The sequence below is a fragment of the Schistocerca serialis genome, chromosome 11 (genome assembly GCF_023864345.2).
Source record: "Schistocerca serialis cubense isolate TAMUIC-IGC-003099 chromosome 11, iqSchSeri2.2, whole genome shotgun sequence".
Lineage (NCBI taxonomy): Eukaryota > Metazoa > Arthropoda > Insecta > Orthoptera > Acrididae > Schistocerca > Schistocerca serialis.
Window position 1 is genome coordinate 127,838,816 of NC_064648.1, and position 27,209 is coordinate 127,866,024.

Consider the following 27,209-nt stretch of genomic DNA (forward strand, 5'->3'; position numbering starts at 1 on the left):
TATCTGTGTAATCGTTCCAATTGAAGTTATTCGTAATTGTAGTCCCTAAGTCATTAGTTAAATTTACAGCCTTTAGATATGTTTGATTTATTGTGTAACCAACATTTCGTGGATTTCTTTTAGTACCTTCTGATGTGGATAACTTCACACTTTTAATTCCTTAGACTCAGTTGCCACTTTTTGCATCATACAGATATCTTGTCTAAGTTATATAATTTATTACCACCGTAAATAGAGGCCACATACTGGACGGGGTGTAGTGTAAATTAAGATACGCTATTCTAAGTTATCATATCAGAACGCTTCTGTTACGTTTCAAAGTATTTCACGTAAAGCGACGCTGCGGAAGATTTCATGAAGGACGAAGTGATACTTTGAGCCGGATGCCTAAAACTGGCTAGTTATAGTGGATGTAAATACTGTTAAGTTTCACAAATTTTAAATACGGTAAGTAAATTCTTCACAGGGTATTATTATAAGTGTGACAAAATTACAAAAAAGGAAATTGTAACCTTGACATGTCTCCTGCCAGACATAAGCTCTGAAATAGTGTAAGTTATGAAATGAATAAAAAACATTTCACTGACGTAAAGCGCGTGAGTGTACATAGGGCGCCCGTTCTGGTAGAGCAACAACATTGTATGCAAGGCTGTGAAGCATCCTTGATAGTAGATTCTTTCACAGTACACTTCTTTGAGAACCGTGTTGTTTCAAGAATTATTTGTTCTATATATATAAAGAAAAGAAAAAAACAGTTGCAATATTGTATTTAGCAGAAGTACGTGAATTAATGCCTCCAGGTAAGAAATAAGCTACTGAAATTTATAACCATGTATGTTGGAAATACGAAAATTTATTTTGAAGCAGCATTAATGAAAAATTTATATTATAGTTTGTTGGATCTTGAGAAGCAGTAAATGCCTCCGTGTTATGTTAACTGTACTAATACAGTGTTAATTAGTATAATGTTTGTTACTGGGCCTACTTCAAAGATATTTTATTCCGTACCTGAAAAGTAGCAGTTGCGTCACCATTGGCGATGGCGACATCTGTAATATACTGAGACGGCGTGTTCATCCCGAGAGAGAAAGTCATAGTTAGTGTTAAATACTTCGTTATAGACCAGAAGAAATGCATAGTGAATGTCACAAATTTACCCCCTACATTACTGTCGTTATGGTGGCTTGCTTAGCCCATGGGCTGTGATGTCTGTGAACGAGGAACAATAAAGTGTTTTGCTGTCATCTGATGTAGAGCTCCTTCAGTCTGTAGCATGAGCCATTGGTTCGTATTATTAAGTTCTTCAGATTAAAGCTTCCCCCGGTTATTACATAATTTCGTGAGTTGTTACGTTGGGATGAAAGGGAATGCTGAATTCTGTTGCATTTGCTGCGGCCATTTTGTGTGCTTCGGGCATTCACCTACTCGTACCGCTCGACAGGTCGCTAAATCGTGTATTGACATAAGAACATAGTAATAGGCATGTTTCAGTGTGCTTTCGTAAAAACCTTTAGCAACAGGATTTTGGAGATGTGTAACAAAACGAAATAGGTTCAGTAAAGAGCTGCTGGTACGTGTATTTTTCAGTAAGTGCATTATTCGATATCAGAGAATAGAAGATTCGTCATCTGTGGTACGCACGTCAGAGAAAACGTAAGTCACTTTGTGAGGAGACGTGTTAAATGTTGGTGTTAATAATAGATCAGCTGTTTCTCAGTACAGTATGTGAACATCAGTGTGTGTGGTTTTTTTTTTTTTTTTCCCCCTGTAGTGTGTTCATAAGGGTTGCAGCACTGCGGTAGTTGGTATAAAACCATGAAAATGCGGATGACGAAAATTTCAACAAACCGTGCGTTAAAAATGCAAATTAAATTTTCTGATGGAAAATGTGGTTCACAGCACGAATTCCATTGCCCCTACCATTACTCATAAGAATACGGTCATCAACCTCATGGGTTACAGTACAGGCCCAAAAAAAATTCAGTTCAATATTTGTCTATCAAGATTTAAAGAGCCATCTTATCTTTTTTTCCTTCACGAGTAGTATTATAGTAAATGGTTTTATTCGGATGTGGTGAATTAACTTAAGTCTCTCAGTTGTTTTGACTGATCATAATTCTGAAGATATTCATGGGGGGAAAAAAGGCAAGATGTCTCCCATAAATCTCGCAATTGTCTCCCAGCCTGAGAGTTAGATATCCTGTTACTTTGTTTTGTGACGTTATAACCAGAAAGTTGTGAATCAGTTTTTCCATTGAACATTTTGTGTTCCTGTGTAGTTGTCCATTTCCTGTGGCCAGTGGAGGGTTTTAAATTTAATGAGTGTTCTTATGAGAACCCTCGTTTTTCAGGTAGGCCTATACAAGACTATAGTCCTGGACAATTTGAAAACCATTTCAGTCAAAGAAGAAAAAACAGATGAGATATGTGCTAAGCCAGACACCATGGTAAGTGACTTCCTTGTGTTTCTCACTGCTGTTCATTAATTTATGTATGCAGGATGGTGTGTTAGTAAGTGTAATTCATGTTATGTTGCTGGAAGCATGATGAATTCAGTATAATAGTAATGTTATCTGTCGATTTAATTTTCTAAAATTAATAAATTGCACAATAATCCTGAATCAATTGTTTTATGGCATTCACGGCTGGTTTCACAACAGTCAAATTTCTTTCGTGTAGTGTAAAAAATAGAATAATTTAGCTATCTGATGTTATCTGTACACCCCAATGTTGTCATAGAACAAAAATTGTGTTAAAAGACTAAAAGAAGGGTTAGGGAACATAAATTCCATAAAATCTGTGTTTCTTTTGGGGGAGCATGTCCCCTTTTTTGGTCTTTTTGAACTTTTGTTCTTAGACAACATTGGGATGAAGATGTTCTCAGATGGTTAAGTGATATAGTTTTTACACCAGATGATGGAACTTTAACTGCTCCAAAACCACCATGCGAGCACTCAAGTGTCTGGCCCATAAGAACTCTTTGTGTTGATGTTAAATGTGACATTTCATAACAGTACATTAAAGTATGATTTGTATAGAACTTCACATTGAATGAAGAGGAGAGTTTAATAAATATCCATAAACTTATAATGCACAACTCAATGGAATTCATGGTATGTTAGCGTAGAAAGGGTTTATTCTGATGTGGTATTCTTCTTGTAAATGTCAACTTTTAATGTGCAGCAGAAGATTGGTCCCCCTATGGTGAATATCAGCAATGTAAAGAAACTTAAAAATTGAGCCACTGCTGGTAGCACATTATTAAGTTACATGGAAAATGTGATTCACTTGTTGTTAGGTGTTCCCTTCTAACCAAAAATAATTAATTTGGAATTGAGTTTGAAAAGCTCACTGGTCTGAGAAGTTAGTTTCATGGCAGTCTACATCAAAAGCTGTCTTTGAATACGTAAACAAGGCTTCAGCACAAGCAACAGCTCTAAAGTTCAGTTTCTGATAATTGTCATTAGGAGTTAATTGTTATGCAGCCCAATAGGTGCAAAATGAAGGTCTGTGTTGTCAGCAAAGGTGTGAGTCATGAGATCACACATTGCCTAGTGTAACTACCAATGAAAATCAATAGTGAAATGTGCAATCTAACAATCTTTAATGTGATTCTATAAAAGGCTGACAGTTCGCAATAAGTGATAACTAGGTGGTAATGGAATTCCTTTATTTTCATATTGTGTTTTGGGTGTAACTGATTGCCAGATGACCTACTATATTAACAACACATTTTTATACTGCAAATTTCAAAATGTATAGATATCTATTAATACAGGTATAAAGGTGTGAAAACCAAAATTCATATTGTTTTTACATTAATACATACTGCAATACAATATAATTACAGTGCTATGACAAAGAAGCCTTTAAACTTATGAGACCATGAAGTTCCTTTATTCACATAAAGAAGGAAATGCTGAGGTGACATACACACATCTAGCGGAAGAATGAATATAGTGGCCCTCATCACTGCATAACGAACCTCACTTATGCTAGATGGCATGTGAGTGGTGGCTTTGCAGCCTGCCAATATAGGATAGTAAGCCATTACTTCTTACCAAGATTTGTTTCACAATAAGAACAGAAATTTTTACGCATTTAAGTTAGGATATATTTCATGCCAACATAAATGCAGAATAAAATATATTGAAGACAAGTAGTAAATATGAAGAAAGGTGAAGTAAAAAGATTTAATTACAAAGAAATGAATACCCTTAGTTGCATATGTGTTGCTATATGTCAACAGGTTCAGATGAAAATGTGTGCCCCAACCAGGAATCTGAACCCAGGATCTCCTGCTTACATGGCAGACACTCTGTTCATCTGAGCCACCGAGGACACAGGGGATAGTGTGACTGCAGGGACTTATCTCTGGTGCGCCTCCCGTGAGACCCACATTCTCAACTTATTGTCCCGCACTATGTTCATAATACCACTGTCTATTATACTCTTACTCGCGGTCTTACTGCCGAGTCCCGTTCAGGCACTGTTTGCGCATCCGCACTGAAGATAATCAAATGTACAAAAGAAAGGTGAAAATTATATAGTGTGTGTGTGTGTGTGTGTGTGTGTGTGTGTGTGTGTGTGTGTGTCACACAGTGCCGGCAGCAATGCCACGATTAATGAGTGTAATGGGCAGGGGAACTACGAATATAGTGCAGAACAATAAGTTGAGAATGTGGGTCTCACGGGAGGCGTGCCAGAGATAAGTCGCTGCAGTCGCACTATCCTCGGTGGCCCAGATGTAGAGCGTGTACCATGTAAGGAGGAGATCCTGGGTTCAATTCCCGGTTGGGGCACACATTTTCATCTGTCCTCGTTGACGTATGTCAATGCCTGTATGCAGCTAAGGGTATTTATTTCATTGTAATGTCATTCTAACGAGCTGCATGGTCACCGATGGTATCTGTTCTTTCGGACAGGTCTGAAAGAACAGATACCATCTTCATATATATAAAAAGATTTTACTTGGGCATAACAAGTACTTCTTTTGTAACTTGTTTTATTTGACTATGTGCATCACAAAATGGAAGATCATACATTTCTAACTGTGCAAAATACAGAAGAGAAATTAAGCTAGTAGCTAATCAAAAATGCTGAAAATCAGTCGGTTACCATTCCCTGTTTCATTGATTAGTTAGCACTGGGTTAGTACAGCAATGAGAATAAAATGTTGATCATTCTTCAGTACTTACTACCTCGAAACACTTCAGCTTAGATGCAGTCTTTTCCTAGTTCCTGCAACTGGACCCTTAATTTCTTCACGATTTCTTCCGCATCTCCCATTACTACAAATCTAGTATGCGCTGTTTTGTGAGGTAAATATAGTGAAATAAAACAACCTCCAACCACCATATATACCAGTCGTGTAACTGGCAAAACGTATACTATCAAAGGTAGAGCCATCTGTGAAATGACTAGGCATCTACTAGCTGTTACGTGCACACTATTTGGCTTTTTATATCGGCATGACTACCACCAGGTTATCAGGATGAAAGGGGCATAGACAGAGGGTGCATACTGGCAAACACAATATCCTGTTGCGCAGAATGCACTAAAACATGACAGTCACGACCTTGGTGCCTGTTTCACCACACATACCATCTGGATTCTTCCCCCAGACACCAGTCTCCCTAAAATCCACTGGTGGGAACTGGCACTACAACGTGTCCCAGTTCTTGCCACCCACCTTGCCCTTATTTAGCTTAATTTCTTCCATCTCTGCATTTCTTCACAGTAACTATTCCTTTCTTCACTACATTTTAGTTTCTATATCTTTCACTTTCTGACGTGTATATTTTTTTCTGCCCCCCTCCCACCTCTCTATCACACACAGTGCTCTTGTTAACTTGTGTATGATGTTTTAGCAGTAATCTCTGTCTTCCATACTGCCCTATTTTCCACTTTTTATCTCTCAGGTTTTTAAACCTAGTCCAGTGCAGTTCCCAACAATCAGCCTTTCCTTCTCATCCCATCTGGTAATTCGCCCATGATATGGGGTTCCGGGTGACTCCTCTGAACTCTACCCCTTTTCCTAAACCGCACTAGTCTTTTTCCTTCATATCAAGTGAGGTGGCGCAGCATACTCACATTCGGGAGGAAGATGGTTCAAACCTACATCCGGGCATCCTGATTAGATTTTTCTTGATTTCCCAACTCGCTTCAGGCAAATTCTGGGATAGTTCTTTTAAAAGGGCATGGCCGACTTCCTTCCCCATCCTTCCGTAATCTGATGGAACTGATGACCTCACTGTTTGGCCTCCTCCCCCAAATCAATGAACCCACCAATCCTTTTCCTTCGTTCCCCTTCCTTCCCCTTAAATTCTTCTGCCAGGAGGAGCCAATGGCTCTGAAAGCTTGCATACATAATACCTTCTATATCTGTGTTCGCCTCCCACTGTTTGGTGAGTAGATTTTGTATCTATCCAGTTACACTGCAAGTTACTTTGTAACTACAATTTTATGCTAAGGCTAAATACACTTCTGACCATTGAAATTGCTGCACCAAGAAGAAATGCAGATGATAAACGAGTATTCATTCGACAAATATATTATACTAGAACTGACATGTGAGTACATTTTCACGCAATTTGGGTGCATAGATCCTGAGAAATCAGCACCCAGAACAACCACCTCTGGCAGTAATAACGGCCTTGATACACCTGGGCATTGAGTCAAACAGAGCTTGGATGGCGTGTACAGGTACAGCTGCTCATGCAGCTTCAATACAATACCACAGTTCATCAAGAGTAGTGACTGGCATATTGTGATGAGCTAGTTGCTCGGCCACCATTGACTAGACATTTTCAATTGGCAAGAGATCTGGAGAATGTGCTGGCCAGGGCGTCAGTTGAACATTTTCTGTAGCGAGAAAGGCCCCTACAGGACCTGCAACATGCGGTCATGCATTATCTAGCTGCAATGTAGGGTTTCACGGGGATAGAATGAAGGCTAGAGCCACGGGTCGCAACACATCTGAAATGTAACGTCCACTGTTCAAAGTGCCATCAATGTGAACAAGAGGTGACAGAGACATATAACTAATGGCACCTCATACCATCACGTCGAGTGATACGCCAGCATGGCGATGACAAATACACGCTTCCAATATGCGTTCACCGCGATGTCACCAAATACAGATGCAGCCATCATGATGCTGTAAAAAGAACCTGGATTCATCCGAAAAAATGGTGTTTTGCTATTTGTGCATCCAGGTTCGTCGTTGAGTACACCATCTCAGGCGCTACTGTCTGTGACGCAGCATCAAGGGTAATCGCAAACATGGTCACTGAGCTGCTAGTCCATGTTGCTGCAAAGGTCATCAAACTGTTCGTGCAGATGTCCCCATCTGTTGACTCAAGGATCGAGACGTGGCTGCATGATCCGTAACAGCCATGCAGATAAGATGCCTGTCAACTTGACTGCTAGTGATACGAGGCCGTTGGGATCCGGCACGGCGTACCATGTTACCCTTCTGAACCAACCGATTTCATATTCTGCTAACAGTCATTCCATGTTGACCAATGCGAGCAGCAATGCCGCAATATGATAAACCGCAATCGTGATAGGCTACAATCCAACCTTTATCAAAGTCGGAAATGTGATGGTACGCATTTCTCCTCCTTACACGAGGCATCACAACAACGTTTCACCAGGCAACGCCGGTGAACTGCTGTTTGTGTATGAGAAATTGGTTGGAAACTTTCCTCCTGTAAACACGTTGTAGGTGTCGCCACCGGTGCCAACCTTGTGTGAATGCTCTGGAAAGCTAATCATTTGCATATCACAGCATCTTCCTGTCGGTTAAATTTCGCATCTGTAGCACATCATCTTCGTGGTGTAGCAATTTCAATGGCCAGTAGTGTATTTTTACTTCACTCTTTTTATTGTTTACTACTTGCCTGCAATATGTTTAATTTCCCTGTATGTTTGCATGAAATACACACTAATTTAAATGTGTAAATATTTATTATTGTAAAATAAATCAGGGTAAAAATTTATTATTTACCCTCCTGTATTGGCAGTTTGCGGCACCGTCACTCACAATCCATCTAGTACAAGGAAGGTTACTCATGTATTGTTCCCAATTATATTCATTTGTCTGCTAGCTGTCTGTATGTCCCCTCAGCATTACTTTATTTGAATGCAGTAACTTCATGGTCTTGTAAGCTGGAAGGACTTGTCACAGTATTGTAATGTTGGTTTTCAAAACCTTTGTGTCTGTATTAATGCGTTTCTATACATTTTCGCATTGTGTTGTTAATTTAGCAGGCCATGTGATGATGGGCTATACCTGAAATGCATTATGAAATATTTTTAGAAATATATTATAAACCATCGATTGACAAGTTTGTTCATAACCAACTCCTAAATTCACTTCACATTGTTGTAAATAATATTACAGAAAATTGAAGCCCTTCTACTTGTGAATTGTGAAGCCTCATTTGCATATGACTTGAAATTGGACAAAATGCAGCCATTTGGAGTGTGGTCAGCTGTTGGCCTGCAACTAACTCATGGGCCCAAGAGTGAAACTGTTGAAATGGTGTTATTCCTGTACTTGAATCTTAATAAATATAAATGTGCTTCATTATAGATTTTAAAAAGTGAGGTATCAGTTGGGGATTACTTTTGCCAGTAATTTCACAAATGTAATCCACACTCGGCTCTGTGGAAAAAATTAGGACAGTAAGTAAATATAACAAATACTGATAGGGTGGCTAAAGCATAATGACAATTGTTGTGACAGACTGATCTGTCCCATAGCCCAAAGTATATATTAGGTTGTAAGGTGACTCCTTGGTTGTAAGTTGGCAAAGTCACTGAATATTAATTCTTCTTTGTTGCTACATACTGATGTACAGCATAGCTGGATGTATATGTTACTTTGAGAAGTGACAGTTTGATTGTGAGTTGGCAAATCTAACAGATGGTATGTCATGAGAATAATGATAGTTTATTCTTATTTTGGCATTTATTTTATGCCAATTTAGTTTTTGGCATGAGGTTCTTATTCACCATTTTCATATCGTTATGAGTTAATCCAGATTACCACGCTCAACATTTGCTTGAAAATACCTTTTAAAATATGATTATAACACTGATAGCTTAAAATAAGTCTTTCTAAATTAATTGAAAATTTTAAAGTTCTAAAATCAAAGGTAAGGAGTTCTGTTCAACACTGCTTAACCTTGGAGCTGAACCTTAGAAAATGGCGAGAGACCATGAGAGATCTTCTTTCACTTCATGTGCTACTTCAATTACAGGACTTTCCATTCCTCTCCTTGAAAATTAAACCATAATAGCCTGTCACAATGTTCATTAAAAAATGTTTGAAATTATTTTCATGCTCCTGCTCCAGATTTTCTGCTGACAAATCAATTGTTTGTGTATTAATATTCTCACACAGTTGAACTGCATGGTATATTAAATGTTAATAACAACCACCACAACCATGTTTCAAGTACATTCGTTACACCAAAACACATTTCATTGTAAATGAACATCTCCAGGTGGCATTGAAAATATGCCAACAGTGTTATGAACTAATTTTCACAAACTGGCAGAAATTTACTGATGGGACTCAAAAATGTGTATTCACCATGTAATCCAGTCAGAGAAGGAAAATGAGGGGAACGAAATTGTGTAGTCACAAATTTTTGCACATTACTAGGAATGAGTGTCCTGAAAACCATACTGAAAATCCTGTCCAGTGATATGTGTGCATTGCGGTGGGAGAAGGGTTGTTTAAAGGTTACTTTTTTTTTATAATTGGTTGGATAACTTGAACAGTGCAGCTTGCAGCAAAAATATTTACCAATACAAATTTAAAATTTGCTACCAAAAAAGGTTTTATTCGTTTTTCTCCAGGACTAATAGTTTGTGTTGCAGGGGATAGAAAAATTGCAACATTATGAAAACTATTGTTCTAAGGATGTAAAATTCATGTTTACCTTGAAATGAAAGGAGTTAAAAACAAATGTTACATGTGTGTACCACATCTAAGAACAGTAATCATATTGATGGATAAATTGTGTTCCGTGTGTGTTTAGTGTGGAGGTGGGAAGAATGTGTGGTAGAAGTGCAAGGGAAGCAAGGTTGCTGCTTTGTGTTCATGCACTTTCCTTCTTCATCAGTATGTAAGCTGAAAGTTGAGCAAGTAATTACCCATTTTAACCCGTTTCATCACAAGAAGCAAGTACTGGGGGTTTCACAATTTTATACGGGACTTATGAAACACCTGTGATGCTTCGTACAGACGTACTTGGGTGATGTTGATGCTACATGGAAAATTGGGTTCATGTTACTGTTAATATTAATTCAAGTAACACATTTGGACAGAATTGTCACAGCTGAAGCACTCCCAAAATCTGAATAGGTGCAGAGGCTTTTTGTGTCCCCACAACAGAATGAGATCAGCGAAGTGTTACAGAATTTAAGTTATTTTAAGATAATGATGTTTGAAGGAACATCTTGTTCTCATTTGTTGAATACATAAGCCGTTCACAGATTGTGAGGCGGAGGTCTTCCTGGTCTTGACTCATAAACTGTGGGGCGAACTTGGCAGCAACACGATGCATCCCAAAATGCTGTGTCAGTGTTTCGTGACATGATCCTACCAAAATGTTACATTCTTCTGCAATCTCTCGGACAGTTTGTCTTGATTGGCACACACAGTTTTGTTGAAGTTCCTGATAAGGGCGTCCTGAACAAGGGTCACCTTTACCTTATGTCCGGTGAGTTTTAAACTGTGTGAACTACTTGTAACATCGAGTATGGCTTAAGCACACATCACCGTGCGTTTTCTGCATCGTTTGATGTGTATCTCTAAAAGTTTTCTTGAGTTTCACGCAAAATTTAAAGCAGACACGTGGCTCCTCTTAACTCTGCCACCTTGAAATTTGGAAAGTATGTGACACAACATGCTACTCAATATAGCACTGAACGGTAACTAGCAGACATACATCAACGAACCTTCTGGCAGTTACGCATTAAACAAACACTGGCAGTTACGCATTAAACACAGTGTGTGCAGAGATGCCAACCACATTTTGCTCCAACACACTATTAGCGAGAAATTACGAATGTTCTACAGTATTCTGAACAGAACTCCTATTTCGTAATAATAAAAAGTCTGTAGGACACTACTAAAGAATAAGGCAGCATTTCAAGGTGCAGCTTTAGGGCTACCTACTTCCTCTTTGAAAACATCACATGATATCAACATTCTCAAACGTTGACAGCTATATGAAATGTGTCTGAGAAAATATTAAGTTCTTCCTTATACTTGAAATTATTATATACATTACTGAAAAAAATATATATTTCCATCTTTTAGGGTGGGTGTACCTCAGAATCTTTAAAAGAGCTGGACCTAGTTTGAGATCTTTCAGTTACTCTGCATTGGTGGAACAACAGATAAACTACTTTATGTGCGGTGTGACAGATTCCACTTACATTGCACTCTGTATGTTTCAGAAGTGACTAATGGCAGAGATGAAGGCTGAGAGAAGGAGTTTTGTGAGCGACCTGCACATGCTGCTGGAAGCTTAAAATGGCGCAGACGTGACTCTGGTGCCCAGGGGCTCGGAGCAGTCAGCACAATCACATCCTGGCAGGGAGGAGCCCCGTCTTCGACGCCATGTTGTGTTTCTTGCATGTCACTTCACAACATAGCTGCGAACACGGGGCTTCTTGCTGGCATGTCGCAGATTAAGCATGCAGCCACTTAGCAGAGGTAACTGACATAAGAGAAGCTCCCTTACAGCAGTTGTGAAACAATCCCTAACCATACCGTAGCCTGCATTATAGTCCAGCAACACTGTGAACTGTCCAAAATAACAGCAAGTGTGTTACATTGGGATATGGAGTATCTTGTGTGGATTATTTTGCCATCTCTTGACACTGAATATTTATAAAGAACCAACTCGTGATAATAAAAAAACTACACATCTTTCATTAATTGCAGCTAAAGGATAATTTGAAACGTAATACAAAAAACTAAATATCATAATGTCAATCAGATGCATTTAGGACTACCGTATTTACTCGTATCTAAGCTGCACTTTTTTTTCCATTTTTTGTAATCCAAAAAACCGCCTGTGGCTTAGAATCAAGTGCAAAGCAAGCGGAAGTTCTGAAAAATGTTGGTAGGTGCCGCCACAACTAACTTCTGCCGTCGAATATATGTAGCGCGACACAGGCATGCTTTGTAGGCACAAAGGTAAATACTGGCGCCAAAACCTCTGCGTCGGTAAATAAATTTAAAGAAAAAAGTATAAGACGAGCTTTTTTTCTCCGCCCCGAGTTTCGACGCATTTATCCAACGAAGTAAATACAAATTCCGTATTGTTCATCTTCGAATGTAGCAGAATTTCAATGTACTACGAAAATCCGTCTGGCGAGACTGTTTGGGATGTTTGTCAATATGGCCAACTTGACATTCTGAATTTTTTCCTACCTCTGAGAAGAGATGGTTGCTAATAGGAACCTGATGAAATGTGAATCACATGCAGTATTCTCTTCACCATAAGAATAATACAAATATAAACATTTTGCCATGTATTCTTTCGTGTTTGCTGCTATCTCATTTAAATCCTGTCTGCCTAATAAACTACAAAACTTGAGTGAGGCAACAGCAAACGCGGAAGAATATACGTATCGTGTCGTGTTTATATTTGTATTATTCTTATGCCTAATAGTGATAGTCAGAAATGAAGCACAGCAACTGACTAAATTTTTAAATCTAAGAGGACTCTGATTTCTGTGCAGAATTTGATGTACTAAAGAAGCGGCCGCAAAGATTTTCAAACGGAGAAACATTTTCGCCTAACTCTCGTTCAGAACATGTGCTATCATACGCAGTCTATTATTTGGTTCTTGTTGATCATTATCAAAGAAAGCAGCAGTGTAAGTAACAACAAATAGCAGTCTCTTGCCATTGTTTCGCTAATGAGACAATTCCTCTCTTTTTTTATTGTAGGCGGTGTTAGCGCGCACAAAAGTAAGCCATGCCGCGAGCAGCGACAGACCCTAAACACGCATTATCAGAATGCGACGAACAGTACAGTAATGCGTTTTCTGCTTAGTGACGTAAGCACCTAGAACAAAGGAAACGGCACTTATTAGATCGAAGCAAAATAAGCAATCAATTCAAACCAGACGAAGCATGTGAAAAAGGAAGGGTACCCGTATAAATACGGACGGAGCGCCTGACACATAGCAATGGCTACCTGGTAAAGCTTAACTGCTAGGCTTACAACTCGAAGCAAACTACTGTAGCTGTATCGTCATTCATTCGAACTAAATTGTGTCTCATATTACAGTGGACCAACATTGTTTCGATTTGGAGGTGCAGCCTAAAACTTTTCTCTCCCCTTGAATTTAGAGTCTCAAATTTCAGGTGCGGCTTAGATTCGGGTGCGGCTTACATTTGAGTAAATACGGTAAATAATTCTTTTTCATATTTCCCTTTGTGATATCATACACCGAAGAGCCAAAGAAATTGGGACACCTGCTTAATATCTTTTAAGGCCCTCGAGAGCATGTAAATGCACTGCAGCGTGACATGGCGTGGACTACACTAACATCTGTAGTAGTGCTCGGCAGAACTGACACCACGAATGTTGCATGGCTGTCCATAAATCCATAAGAGTATAAGGGGTGGAGATCTCTTCTGAATAGCACATTGCAAGGCATCCCAGATATGCTCAATAATGTTCATCTCTGAGAAGTTTGATGGCCAGCAGAAGTGTTTAAACTCAGAAGATTGTTCCTGGAGCCACTCTAGCAATTCTGGTCGTGTGGGGTGTCACATTGTACTGCTGAAACTGTTAAAGTCTGTTGGAATGCACAGTAGACACAAAAGGATGCAGGTAATCAGACAGGATGCTTACTTACATGTCACCTGTCAGAATTGTATTCACCCCCCAGGGGGTCCACAACTCTTTTGTGGATACATGCGTAGCGAGCATGGGACCCCGAGCTAATGTGGCCTTCCTTCCTTTCCGGGCTGCATACCTTCCCTTTCCGCATCTTTCCCCATCCCCCATCTTCGGCCCTCCTCCCCTCACCTCTGGCTCTTTCCTTCCCTTTCTCCCCATCTGGGAGTATGGTTTGTGCCTATGTCCGGAGACGGACGCTCGTAAATGTAACGCATTCTTCGCCTTCTTTGCTTGTATGTCTTCTTCCTTCCTTTGTCCTTCTCTTTTCCTTCTCTTTTCCTTCTCTTTTCCTTACCTCTTCTCTTTACCCTTTTCTCCGCTGAGACATTTGAGACCACTCTTCTTTCCTTTCCCTTTCTCTTTCTTCCTCCCTGTGCGTGTCTGAAGGCCGACCCATGCATTTTTGTGCGTAGCCGGTGATGGGGTAACGCATAATTCCCCGCCCCGGGTAGACAGGTAGGACACGTACGTACCCCCTGGTAACGGCCAGGCCCAGGGAGGGGTGATTACCCAAGCTGATACCTTCCGAAACTGCCGATTGGTCCCCCCGTCTGTTTGTCGGGAGGTGTGACCTGAGGTGTGAACAATCACCTAAGGTGGGAGTGCCCTCAGAGAGGGCCCCCACAAGGGAGGAGTGCGCCATCGGAGACGCCGGTAATCATGAGGGATTCTTCCGCAATGGTTTCCTCACCTTCCACTATGTCTGCTCACAAGCGTAAGTTCACTGAGTCTCAGCCACAGACAGTTCTTCCATCGTTGCCACAGTTCCTTGTTGTTTCTCGGTCTGACGAAGGTCACGACTTCTCCACGGTCAACCCTTTCATTATTCAGAAAGGTGTCGACGCAATTGCAGGTCCTGTAAAGTCTTGTTCCAGATTACGGAATGGCACCTTGTTAGAAACAGTCAGTGCCCTCCAGGCACAAAAATTGCTGCGTACTTCACTGCTCCACACCTTCCCTGTCTGGGTTGAAGCGCACCGCACTTTAAATTCCTCGCGTGGAGTCGTATATACACGCTCCCTCGATGGATTGTCTGATGAAGAAATTCAGTACTACCTGTCTGACGAGGGCGTAACGGCTGTTCATAGGGTTATCAAAAGGGTTGACACGAACATCATTCCAACCCGCACTGTCTTTTTGACATTTGACAAAGTTCAACTCCCATCGAAAATCAAAGCAGGCTATGAGAATTTCCGTACGACCTTATGTCCCAAACCCTACACGTTGCTATCGGTGTCAGCGGTTCAATCACACCAGCCAGTCCTGTTGCAATCCGGCCAAATGTGTTACGTGTGGCAAGGATGCCCATGAGGGTGCTTGTCCACCTCCACCCCCTCGCTGCATCAACTGTATGGGTGCCCACGCTGCTTCCTCTAGAGATTGCCCAGTTTTTAAGGATGAAAAGCTTATCCAGGAAATCAGAGTGAAGGGACAGCTGCTCGAAAATTATTCGCCAGTCGACAACCCACTGTGCCTCAGACAGGAAAATACAGCACAGTCCTTGCTTCTCCTTGGCCAACAAAGGAGGCGGCCACGCAGACTTGCGGCCTCACCTTTAGTGCCACGATCGTCAGATCGGCCAGTGCAAAGATCGCCCGTTCAACCTTACCACTTTTGCCTGCCCACTCTATGGGTCACCCTTCATCGGGTTCTGCTAAATCTCGAGCCCAAAAGTCAGACACCAAGACTTCGAAAAAAGAGCATACTCGTGAAGATTATTTACGTATCCCAACTTCACAACCATCGGTTCCTCCTTCATCTAAACATCATATTTCCAAGAAGGCTACAAAGAAACCCAGTTCATCTCCTTCTCCGCCAAGGCGTGTCCCATCTACAGCACCACCTGGCGGAAATCGCTCTTGGCAGTCTTCTGTGTCGCTGAGGCAGCAATGCTGGCGGCCGATCAACCGGCCGATCGCTGGTTGCAGGAGCTGCTCCTGACCAACCTATGGATCAGGATCTTCTGCCTTCGGCTGAATGCCATTCCATGCTGTCAGTCGCAAGCTCTGAGCAGTCGTTGAGTTGACGGCACCCTTGGTCACATTCCTCCATTTTCTGTTCACCCTATGTCTATTGTCCACTGGAATATCTGCGGCATTCGAGCCAATCAGGATGAATTGTCGATCCTCTTACGATCCTACTCGCCGGTCATCTTCTGTCTTCAGGAAACAAAGCTGCGTCCCCATGACCGCTTTGTTCTCCCTAATTTTCAGTCCGTCCGATATGATCTCCCCTCTGTTGAAGGCACTCCAGCACATGGAGGACTCATGATTCTTCTTCATGAAACTCTCCATTATCACCCAATCCACTTACACTTCCTTCAAAGCTGTCGCCGTCCGTCTTTCCCTTTCCGGATACACGTTCTCTCTTTGTACTGTATACATTCCATCGTCCACACCAATGGCACGAGCTGATCTCCTTCATCTTCTTGGTCAGCTTCCACCCCCTTATTTGCTGGTTGGGGACTTCAATGCCCACCACTAGCTTTGGGGATCTCCACATCCTTGTCCACATGGCTCACTATTGCTAGATGTCTTCCACCAAGCGGGTCTAGTTTGCCTCAACACTGGGGTCCCTACATTTTTGTCTGCCTCCACGACAAATTTATCTCATTTGGACCTTGCGGTCGGTACTGTTCCGCTAGCTCGGCGCTTCGAATGGTTCGCCCTTGATGATACACACTCGAGTGACCACTTTCCATGTGTCCTTAGACTGCAGCCTCAACTGCCATATATGCGCCCGCGACGCTGGAAGTTTGCCCAAGCTGATTGGACTTTTTTTTTCGTCTCTAGCGACATTCGATGACAGTCACTTTCCTAGCGTCGACGATGAGGTCACTCATATTACAGACGTTATTCTTACAGCTGCGGAACGTTCAATACCACGCACCTCCGAATTGCCCCAGCGCCCCCCAGTTCCTTGGTGGAACGAGGCATGCCGTGACGCTATACGTGAGCGGCGACGTGCTCTTCGCGTTTTCCGCCACCATCCTACTTTGGCCAACTGCATCCGCTATAAGCAGTTCCGTGCGCGATGCCGTTGTCATCCGCGATAGCAAGAAGGCAAGCTGGAAATTCTTTATTAGCTCATTTAACACCTTCACTCCCTCCTCGGAAGTTTGGAGTCTGCTTCGACGGTTCTCAGACACGCCTAGTTTCTCCCCGGTCTCTGGGCTCACTGTTGCGCATGACACATTAGTGGACTCCGTCGCAATTTCTAACTCATTGGGTCAGCACTTTGCTGAGATTTCGAGCTCTTCAAATTACCCGCCAGCGTTTCTTCCAAAGAAACGTGCAGCGGAAGTGCGACATCTTGCTTCTTGCTTTCTCCTCTCAAAATCGCGAAAGCTAAAATACTGTTTCCTCCATGCGGGAACTCCAACATGCACTCTCTTCTTCTCGCTGCTCCGCCCTAGGACCAGATGGTATCCATGTCCAAACGTTGCTGCATTTATCAACACATAGTCTGCGTTACCTCCTTCACCTTTATAATCGAATTTGGACCGACAGTGCTTTTCCCAGACGATGGCGGGAAGCTATCGTCATCCCTGTTCCGAAACCTGGAAAGGACAAACATCTCCCCTCTAGCTATCGCCCCATTTCTCTCACGAGTAGTGTCTGTAAGGTTTTGGAGCGTATGGTGAATTACCGTTTAGCTTGGTGGTTGGAATCCCGCAGTCGTTTAACACCTGCCCAATGCGGATTCCGAAAGCATCGTTGTGCAGTTAACCATCTTGTTGCTCTCTCCACTTACATCATGAACAATTTTCTCCGGAAACGCCAAACAGTAGCCATATTTTTTGATCTGGAGAGAGCATACGATACCTGTTGGAGGACAGGCATCCTCCGCACACTGTCCTCTTGGGGATTTTGAGGTCGGCTGTCCCTTTTTCTTCATGAATTTATGGCAGAGCGCATATTTAGAGTGCGGGTGAACATTACTCTCTCCCGTACTTTCTCCCAAGAAAACGGGGTACCCCGGGGCTCGGTGCTGAGTGCTGTACTGTTTGCCATTGCCATAAATCCAATTATGGAGTGTCGCCTTCCTGATGTCTCGGGCTTCCTCTTTGTGGACGATTTTGCGATCTACTACAGCTCTCAACGGACCAGCCTTCTTGAACAACGTCTTCAAGGATGTCTCGATCGCCTCCACTCTTGGAGCGTCAAAACCGACTTCCGTTTTTCTCCCAGTAAGACCGTTTGTGTTAATTTTTGGCAATGTAAGGAGTTTCTCCCACCCTCCTTACATCTAGGACCTGTCAACCGTCCGTTTTCAAACGTCGCTAAATTGTTGGGTCTTATGTTTGAAAGAAAACTGTGCTGGTCCTCCCATGTTTCCTATCTTTCGGCTCGCTGTCTGCGATCCCTCAACACCCTCAGTGTCCTAAATGATACCTCCTGGGGAGCGGACCGAGTGGTCCTTCTCCGCCTCTATCGCGCCATAGTGCACTCAAAATTGGACTATGGAAGCATAGTCTACTCCTCTGCTCGGCCGTCTATTCTTCGGGGTCTCGACTCTATCCACCACCGTGGATTACGTTTAGTGTCTGGAGCTTTTTACACCAGCCGTGTGGAAAGCCTTTATGCCGAGACTGCTGAACCTCCGCTGTCCAATCGGCGAGCAGTCCTTCTGAGTCGTTATGCTAGCCATCTGTCTTCCATTCCTGCTAATCCAGCCCATGACATTTTTCTTTGATGCCTCCTTTGATGTAGGGTACGCAGGCCGCCCCTCCTCCCTACCACCACCGGGAGTCCGCTTCCGTCAACTGCTCCGTTCCCTTTCCTTTCCTAAAACCTTCTTGACAACTTGGGGTACAGCACCGCCTTGGCTCCGTTCCCGGATCTGCCTGCTCCGTGACCTTTGTCGATTTCCCAAGGATGGTACCCCTTCACTTGTTTGTCAGGCATTTGCTGCTCTATGTGCACAAATGACGGAAGCCACATTTATTTACACCGATGGCTCGAAAACATCGTTAGGTGTAGGGAGTGCCTATATTGTTGGCGACACCCCAAATCACTTCTGGCTTCCCGACCAGTGTTCGGTGTATACTGCGGAGCTTTACGCTGTTCTCCAGGCTGTCCACTACATCCGCCGCCATCAGCGGATACAGTACGTTATCTGCTCCGATTCTTTCAGCTCTTTCCTCAGTCTCCAAGCTCTTTACCCTGTGCACCCTCTGGTCCACCGGATTCAGGACTGTCTGCGCTTGATCCACCTGGGGGGCGTCTCGGTGGCGTTCCTCTGGCTTCCGGGACACGTTGGTATCTGTGGAAATGAGGCGGCCGATATAGCAGCCAAGGCTGCAGTCTCTCTTCTTCGGCCAGCTATTCAATCGATTCCCTTCGCCGATCTACGAGCGTTTTATGTCGTCGTATTGTTCTTTTGTGGCACGCACGTTGGTCGACACTTCCCCATAATAAATTGCGGGACGTGAAAGCTCTTCCTTGTGCTTGGACCTCTTCCTCCCGAACGCGTCGTCGGGAGGAGGCAATTTTAACTAGACTCCGGATAGGGCACTGTCTTTTTAGCCATCGACATCTTTTAAGCGGCGATCCTCCCCCACTCTGTTCCCACTGCTCTCAGCTGTGGGCGGTAAGACACCTTTTAATTGAGTGCCCCTATTTTAATCCGTTACGCTCCTGTCTACAGCTGTCGCCTGATATATCGTCGATTTTAGCAGATGACACGCGCTCAGCCGATCGCGTTCTCGAGTTTATTAGTGCCAGTGAAATGACGTCAGTCATTTGAAGCTTTTTTGAGGACAACCAACCCCTTTTTTTAGAGGATTTTTAAGCCTTCCTTCTGTTTTTAGTTCCTCCAATTTTATGACTTTCGTTCCCATTGCTGCTGGTTTCCATTTTCGGTTTTTTACTGTTTCTTAAGTCCCGGACCAGGCGCTAATGACCATAGCAGTTTTGCGCGCTAAAACAAAAACAGAATTGTATTTAGACGCACTGGGGGTCCCACATCACTAAAACTGCACATGCCCCACACCATTAGAGAGCCTCCATCAGCTTGAACAGACCCCTGCTGACATGTAGGGTCCATGGATTCATGAGGTTGTTCCCATACCCATACACGTCCATCAGCTTGATATGATTTGAACCCAGACTCCTCCAACTGGGCAACGTGTTTCCAGTCATAAAGTCTAATGTCAGTGTTGTTGGGCCCAGGCCAACATGAAGCTTTGTTGAGGTCCCAGCATTGAAATGTGCAACAATTTGTGGAAGGGTTGCACTTCAGTCACCTTGAATGATTCTCTTCAGTTGCCTTTGGTCCCATTCTTGCAGGATGTTATTCCAGCAACAGAGATATCAGAGATTTGATGTTTTACCGACTCCCTCATATTTACAGTATACTCGTGAAATGGTCGTGTGGGATAATCCCTGATTCATCTCAGAGACTCTGTCCCATCGGTCGTCCCCCAGACTATAACACCATGTTCAAACTCACTTAAATCTTGATAACCTGCCATTGTAGCAGCAGTAACAGATATAACAACTGCACCAGACACTTGTTGCCTTAAATAGGCATAGCTGACTGTAGCCTCGTAATCTACCTGTTTACATCTCTCTGTATTTGAATACACGTGCCTATTCAAGTTTCTTTGGTGCTTCAGTGTACATCTAGCAACAGCCAAATCCAAAAGCGTCAATGGAGAGCTTACTAAGAGTGTAGTTCTCCTGCTCGTTAACAAACAAAATTACTCAGAGATACTGTAATATGTTAATTCGTCTTTAAGTTTAGTTGATGGTGGTCAACTTCACCGTGAGCAAAGTAAAGTTGCCCGGTCATTACAAGAGCGAAGCTGTGTGCAGGTGTAGATATACCTGCAGTTGCAGGGAGTGAGAAATGTTTTTCGTGCTAACAACTCATAGGCATGTATGCCTCATACAGATCAGCTGCTATTGTATAAATTTGAAATGGAAGTAACATGACTTCCCCATTGTGCATTACAGAGGCAGTCCCCTTCGAATGTGATACATACATGTAGCAAGGAATATGAAATTAAATTGACACTATTCTGATACATTATTCTGTCTTTTTTTTTTTTTTTTTCTAAATCTTTATTATCTCTATGTGCAATATCGTGTTTTTTGCAAGCATCATTTAGAGGTTTTATTCCTTGAACACCTTCAGCTAATCTTTCTTCTGATTTTGTTCCTGGACCACAACAATTATGACCATAGGGATGCATTTCGAATGATAATTTATTAATGAAAATAATAAGTAATACTTTTCCATATTATTCTTTTTCTGAAATGTATGTGACAACAAGTTACTCAAAAATGTAATCAAATATGGAATTCCTTTTGTTGTTAATAATAAAAACACTAAATCTATTTCTTAACATTTGTGTTATTCCCGCAAATAACTGCTGACCTATCAATTGAATCTCATTCATCCAAACATATTCAGTTGGTTTTACTGTATATTTTTTTATGAAATCTTCACCTAGTTTTTAATTTTCTTATGAAGACTCTGTATTTGATTGTAATCATCTTAAATTTGGGAAGTGGTCATGAACACTTTATTGTATCAGCTCACGATATTTAAAAGCTTTACTTAATTTCATTTTATTTGTATTCCTTTCAGAAGATAATGCTCTTCAATGGTACAAAATATCTGCATAATATTATAAATGGACACCATCAAATTTTTTACCCATATCATGTATGGCAAAGTGTTCTTTAATTAATGGATTCATTAACGATACAGTAGAAGTAAAATCATATTCAATATAACGAGTTTGTTTGCGTAGCCATCCTCCACAGCCAGCACAGAAATATTTATTTTGTAAATAACAAATGCCTACTCTTGCTGCATTGTATTTTCTCTCTCCCAGTTGCATTTCACAGCATGTGACTAGATGGGAGAAAGTGCAGATACCAACTAAAAATGCGAAGAACTGTAACTAATCATTTCTGTACATAAAAAGAGAAGAGAACTGTTTTATAATCTACGAATAATGCATATCAAAAGAAAACTGTATTATTATAGATTCCACTGATGATAAAGTGAAAAGAGGTGAAATGCGTCTGGAAGAAATAAAATACAGTGCAGCAAGAAGAGTCTTTTTATTTATGAAGAAGACATTCATGAAGTTTAATAACAATTTGTAATCGTGCCTCATATTCAAAAAGGCATTTAAATAAGAGTACAATTACTGTTATTAGTCAGTTACCTGCTCACACAAGCAACGCGACATTTCATGGGATGTCAGTGTCACAACTTAGGGATCACTAAGGGTGACGGCAATCTGAAACAGAGAACAGTTGACATGAAGTGTTTCGAACGGTGCTGACTCGGGGGCCGCGGCCGACTTACCACGCTGTTACTATAACTAGTATGTTAAAAACTAAACTAAACTCCGCCCGAACAGGACTGTGATGGCCCAGCGGTAATGCCCGGCCGCCGTGTCGTCCTCAGCCCATATGCATCACTGAGACTGGATATGGAGGGTCGTGTGGTCAACACACCTCTCTCCCGCCCGTATGTCAGTTTACGTAACTAGTCTGTTGGGGGTTTGTAACATATTAATTTATGTTACCAATTAATAATAAAGAAAGTACATATGCAGCCTGAGGTACCTGTTCAGAATGTCAGTATTGGCTCTTGAGTAAAAGAGTTTGACGACCGCTGTTCTAGATGGAGACCAAGGACTGAATGCAGTGAGGGAGTACGAATAGATGTGTGTTGCAGTTATTGGGTGGAGACGGCAATCCACACAGAAGATAGGCTAATATGGAGAGCTATATCGATCCAGTCTTTTGTCTTAAAGCAACACAACAAATGCTATATTGATAATGGGGATGTGCCTTGTTGCACATTCTCTTCCTGATCCTAATAGACAGTGTAGACGGTTACACAGTATCCAGTTTTCTTGTCAGCATAATTTTAAATCTGAGACAAAATTTCTGTTGAGCATAATGAATTTGGTGTGTGGCACTGTACACAACCATCCAGCAACACCTGGCACCTACAGTTCATTAAGGAAGAATAGTGCGACATAAAATGTGGCAACTTGGATTACAGGAGAGATCGACTGGATGCCCTGTGATACCCCTGGATACTCGGATAATGAAGTCTTTCAGGCAGGGGATATGGCTTCTCAGATGACTCCTCCATCTGGAAGTGGCTTGGGAAGATCTGTTTGAATACATGAAGTCTTCTTTTTAAGACTTTTAGCAAACAGAAAAAACCTCTCATAACTTTTCAGGTAGCTGTTACGTAGAATTAACTACTTTCATTGCTACAATTATTACTACATCTGGATATACATTAGTGTGAACTGAATACAAGAATCTCTGTGATAGCAATGGCAATTTACTTATGAACGTGCAGGAACAATCGTACTACCAATTGTTTTCAATTTGTGTGTGTTGTACACTCGAACTGGAGACACGTAAACGCACAGTGAAAGGTTGTCTAGTGCATGCCATACACTGGCTCACTTAGTTGAAATCACACTAAATAGAAGAAATCTGCAAATACGCTTCTCGGGTTTGCTGCCAGATCGTTTTGTGTAACTCGCACAATATTTTGTTGATGGAACTGCTTGACATCGTCAGGTGGTGGTAGCTGGTGCTGTCACTGCTGCAAGGCACGACTGATCAGTAACGCAAGAGGTAGGTGTGTAAAAGGGTTACTATCAGAAAGAGTATCTAGTATTGTGAAAAAGTCAAAGGAAATTTAAGTGAGCATTCCTCACCTGGTACTTTATTGGTGTTGCTGTGTTGGTGTATTGTGATGATAGAACCTCTGGGCCATGGGTTTGACTCCACAAGTCTGATTTCTTAAACTCAAATTCACATCTGCATATATGGTAGTGGGTATTAAGTCCTGCTATCACTTTTATCGGTCTCCTGATTGGTTAAGATGTGCCCTGTCACGAATTTCTACACTGTGCCAAGCTTTTAATCTCACAGTGGCACGTGCAAATTAGGTCCTCAATTATTTGCTGGATGTATTCAAATCTCTTTCTTCGTGTACAGTTTTTACTGTGTACAGCTCCATGTCAACACATGTCCAATTATCTGATCCCTTCTTCTTGTTAGTGTTTTCCATTTTTCCATGTATTCCTTAACCTCTCCAATTCTGCAGAGGACCACCTCATTCCTTACTTTATCAGTCCAACGAATTTTCAACAATCTTCTGATCTCAAGTGATTCAATTCTCTGCTGTTACAGTTTTCCCACAGTCAATCTGTCATACAACACTGTGCTTCAAACGTACATTCTCGCAAACTTTTTCCTCAAATTAAGAGCTCATTTTGATACTAGTAGACTTCTCTTGGCCATGAATGCCTTTTTAGCCAGTGCTAGTTTGCTTCTTATGTCCTGCTTGCTCTGTTTGTCAAGGGTTATTTTGCTGCCTAAGTAGCAGAGTTCTGTATAACTTCATCTACTTAGTGATCACCAATTCTGATGCTAAGTTTCTTGCTGTTCTGATTTCTACTACTTCTCATTACTTTCATCTTCCTTAAATTTACTCTCAGTACCTATTCTGTTACTCATTAGATATTCATTCTATTCAACAGATCCTGTGATTCTTCTTCACTTTAACTCAGGATAGCAGTGTCATCAGCAAATCATGTCAATGATATCCTTTCACTGCAAATTTTAATCCCATGCGTGAATATTCATTTCCCTCGCTGCTTCTTCGCCGTAAAGACTGGACACTAGGGGCGAAAGACGACATTCCTGACTTGCACCATTTTTAACCGACCAATTCATTCTTCGGCTTCCTGTCTTACTTTTCCTCCTTGGTTCTTGTACATATTGTACATTACAAATCTTTTCCTAAAGCGTACACCTATTTTTCTCATACTTTCGAACATCTTGCATCATTTTACATTGTCGAGCGCTTTTTCCAGGTTGACAAATCCTATGAACTTGCCTTGACTTTCTTCGGTCTTGCTTCTATTATCAACTGCAATGTGAGAACTGCCTCTCCGAGGCCTTTACTTTTCATAAAGTCAAACTAATTGTCATCGAAAAGGTCCTCAATTTTCAATTCCATTCTGCATATTATTCTTCTTAGTAACTTGGATGCATGAGCTGTTAAGGTGACCATGTGATAATTCTTGCACTTGTTGATTCTTGCTATCTTCGAAACTGTGTTGGTAATGTTTTTCCGAAAGTCATAGTATATTGCCAGTCTCATACATTCTACACATCAATGTGAACAGTCGTTTTTTTGTCGTGTCCTGCAACGATTTCAGAAAATTTGATAGAATGTTATCTATGCCTTGTGCCTTATTTGATCTTAAGTCACCCAAAGATCTTCTAAAATCTGATTCTAATACTGAATTCCCCCTCAGAGGGCTTCAGTGCATTCTTTCCACCTATTCGCTCTCTCCTCTGCATTAAACTGTGGAATTACCATTGTACTCTTAATGTTACCTACCTTGCATTTAATTTCACCAAACATTCTTTTGACTCTCTATATTCTGATTAAGTCCTTCCGACAATCATCCATTTTTCGATTTCATCACATTTTTCATGCAGCCATTTCGCCTTGCCTTTCCTTCAATTTCTTGTTTATTTCATTCTATTTCTGTATTACTGAGTTTCCCTATATATTTTTGTACTTCCTTCTTTCATTGATATTCTATTACCAATGTTTTCTTTAGTTAGCTTCTTTATATCTATGTTTTTCCTTCCAGCTGCTGTGAACCATTGTAGATATAAACAAATCTATGTAATTATAAAAAAAAAAGTAGGAGACTTTACTTTTGGGATTACCCTCGTATGTTGGCTTACCTGTGCAAACGGAAGGCTCACCTTTTCTGCAACGTATTTACGATTAAGATAAATGATTGAAAACTGTCAAACATGAAATCTCATTTGCTGTACCTGCGAGCGATATGCAATGTAAGGTGGTATCTTACCACGTTTCATAATAATGTTTCTGCAGCATGCTTGCAATGCAAGTAAGCAAACACATTGATGAACGTAAAAGTGGAAAAAAAGAACTGAAGTTAACGAATGATAAATTAGAAAGATTCCAGGTATAACTATGCTTCATTAAGTCATAACAACAATACACCCTGTCATGAAGTTCTCACAACTACATATGTTAGCACACTCACTGGTGCGACACGTTTACATAATAAAATACGTAAAACGACTGACTATGCAGGAACTGGAGAATATACATAATTCAAATGACGCAACAGGTATCTAATTGTACAAAAAAATGTCTTAGAGCTGACGTGGAAAAGTAATTAACATAATCGTTGAGCGCATCCCCATCGAAAAAATGGAAAAAATCTACAAAGTAATGGCGCTAAATGACACTACAAATATTCCAGAGTCTAGTTTTAGGCCTCTTTCCTTTGGCAGATTCTTAAAATACAACGTTGTGTGCGTGTCTGTTTTCACCTGTGCAGCTGAATGTAGCTCAGTCAACTGGTGGTTAATGTAGCTCAGTCAACTGGTGGTTGCCCCATAACGAAACTACAGAAGATCTTTTCTCAGCGGTTCTATGACTGTGTTTTGGGCTGCTAAATCCAAATTTCGTTTGCTGCATTGTAGGATATCGGCTTCACAACGAAAGATCCAGAGTGTCTAAACATTTTCACACTTCTCAGATTTTCGTTCATTTCACAAAGACTGTGTGTTTCTCGAAGTCGAAAACCCCACACACAACTACAGTAGTGAAACTCTTTTACAGAACGCACCAATCAGGTGAGATTTTCTGACGACGAGCGGTGACGGCGCTAAAGCGTCCTGTAAAATGGCGGTTGCCGAATATTCGGAATTCTCCATTAACACCCTTCATCTGTTGTTCTCTGATATTACGGCACACTGGAACAGGCATGGCACGCTTCAGCAGAGGGAAAACAACCCAGAACTCCATCTGCGTTCTTCGCATCACCGAACACAACAGCATTCGCTGCATATATCTGGCGACGGAAGGAACGTCATATATTTTGAAATGTGTTTGTATTTATTTAAACCCGTAGTTTTAAGTGTCTGGTATCTGAGAAATTGTTGAAATTTATTTTGATATCAAAATACGTAAATCTCTATACAGTGCAGCAGAACTACGTGAAAATTAAATTTTGAATGGAAATATGTGAAGGACACGCTACACGATGCGAAATTCAGTTTAGCCAGTACATGAAACAATCCGCCTGCGAAAGAGCGATCCGTTTTCAATGTAATTTATATACACTACTTATCTACAAAAAAAATTAATCAGATTAAAATGTTAGCCCTGAATACTGTCAATCTTTATCTTCAGACATGCAACCAG

At 41.4% G+C, this 27,209-nt stretch overlaps 1 long non-coding RNA gene across 1 annotated transcript; it reads left to right on the forward strand.

Moving 5' to 3' along the window:
• The first annotated feature begins 692 nt into the window (after window positions 1-692).
• LOC126426934 (uncharacterized) lies at window positions 693-27,209 on the forward strand. Its single transcript, XR_007576461.1, has 4 exons — window positions 693-800; window positions 2,352-2,447; window positions 11,482-11,740; window positions 26,625-27,209. It is a non-coding gene; the product is annotated as an uncharacterized LOC126426934 (long non-coding RNA).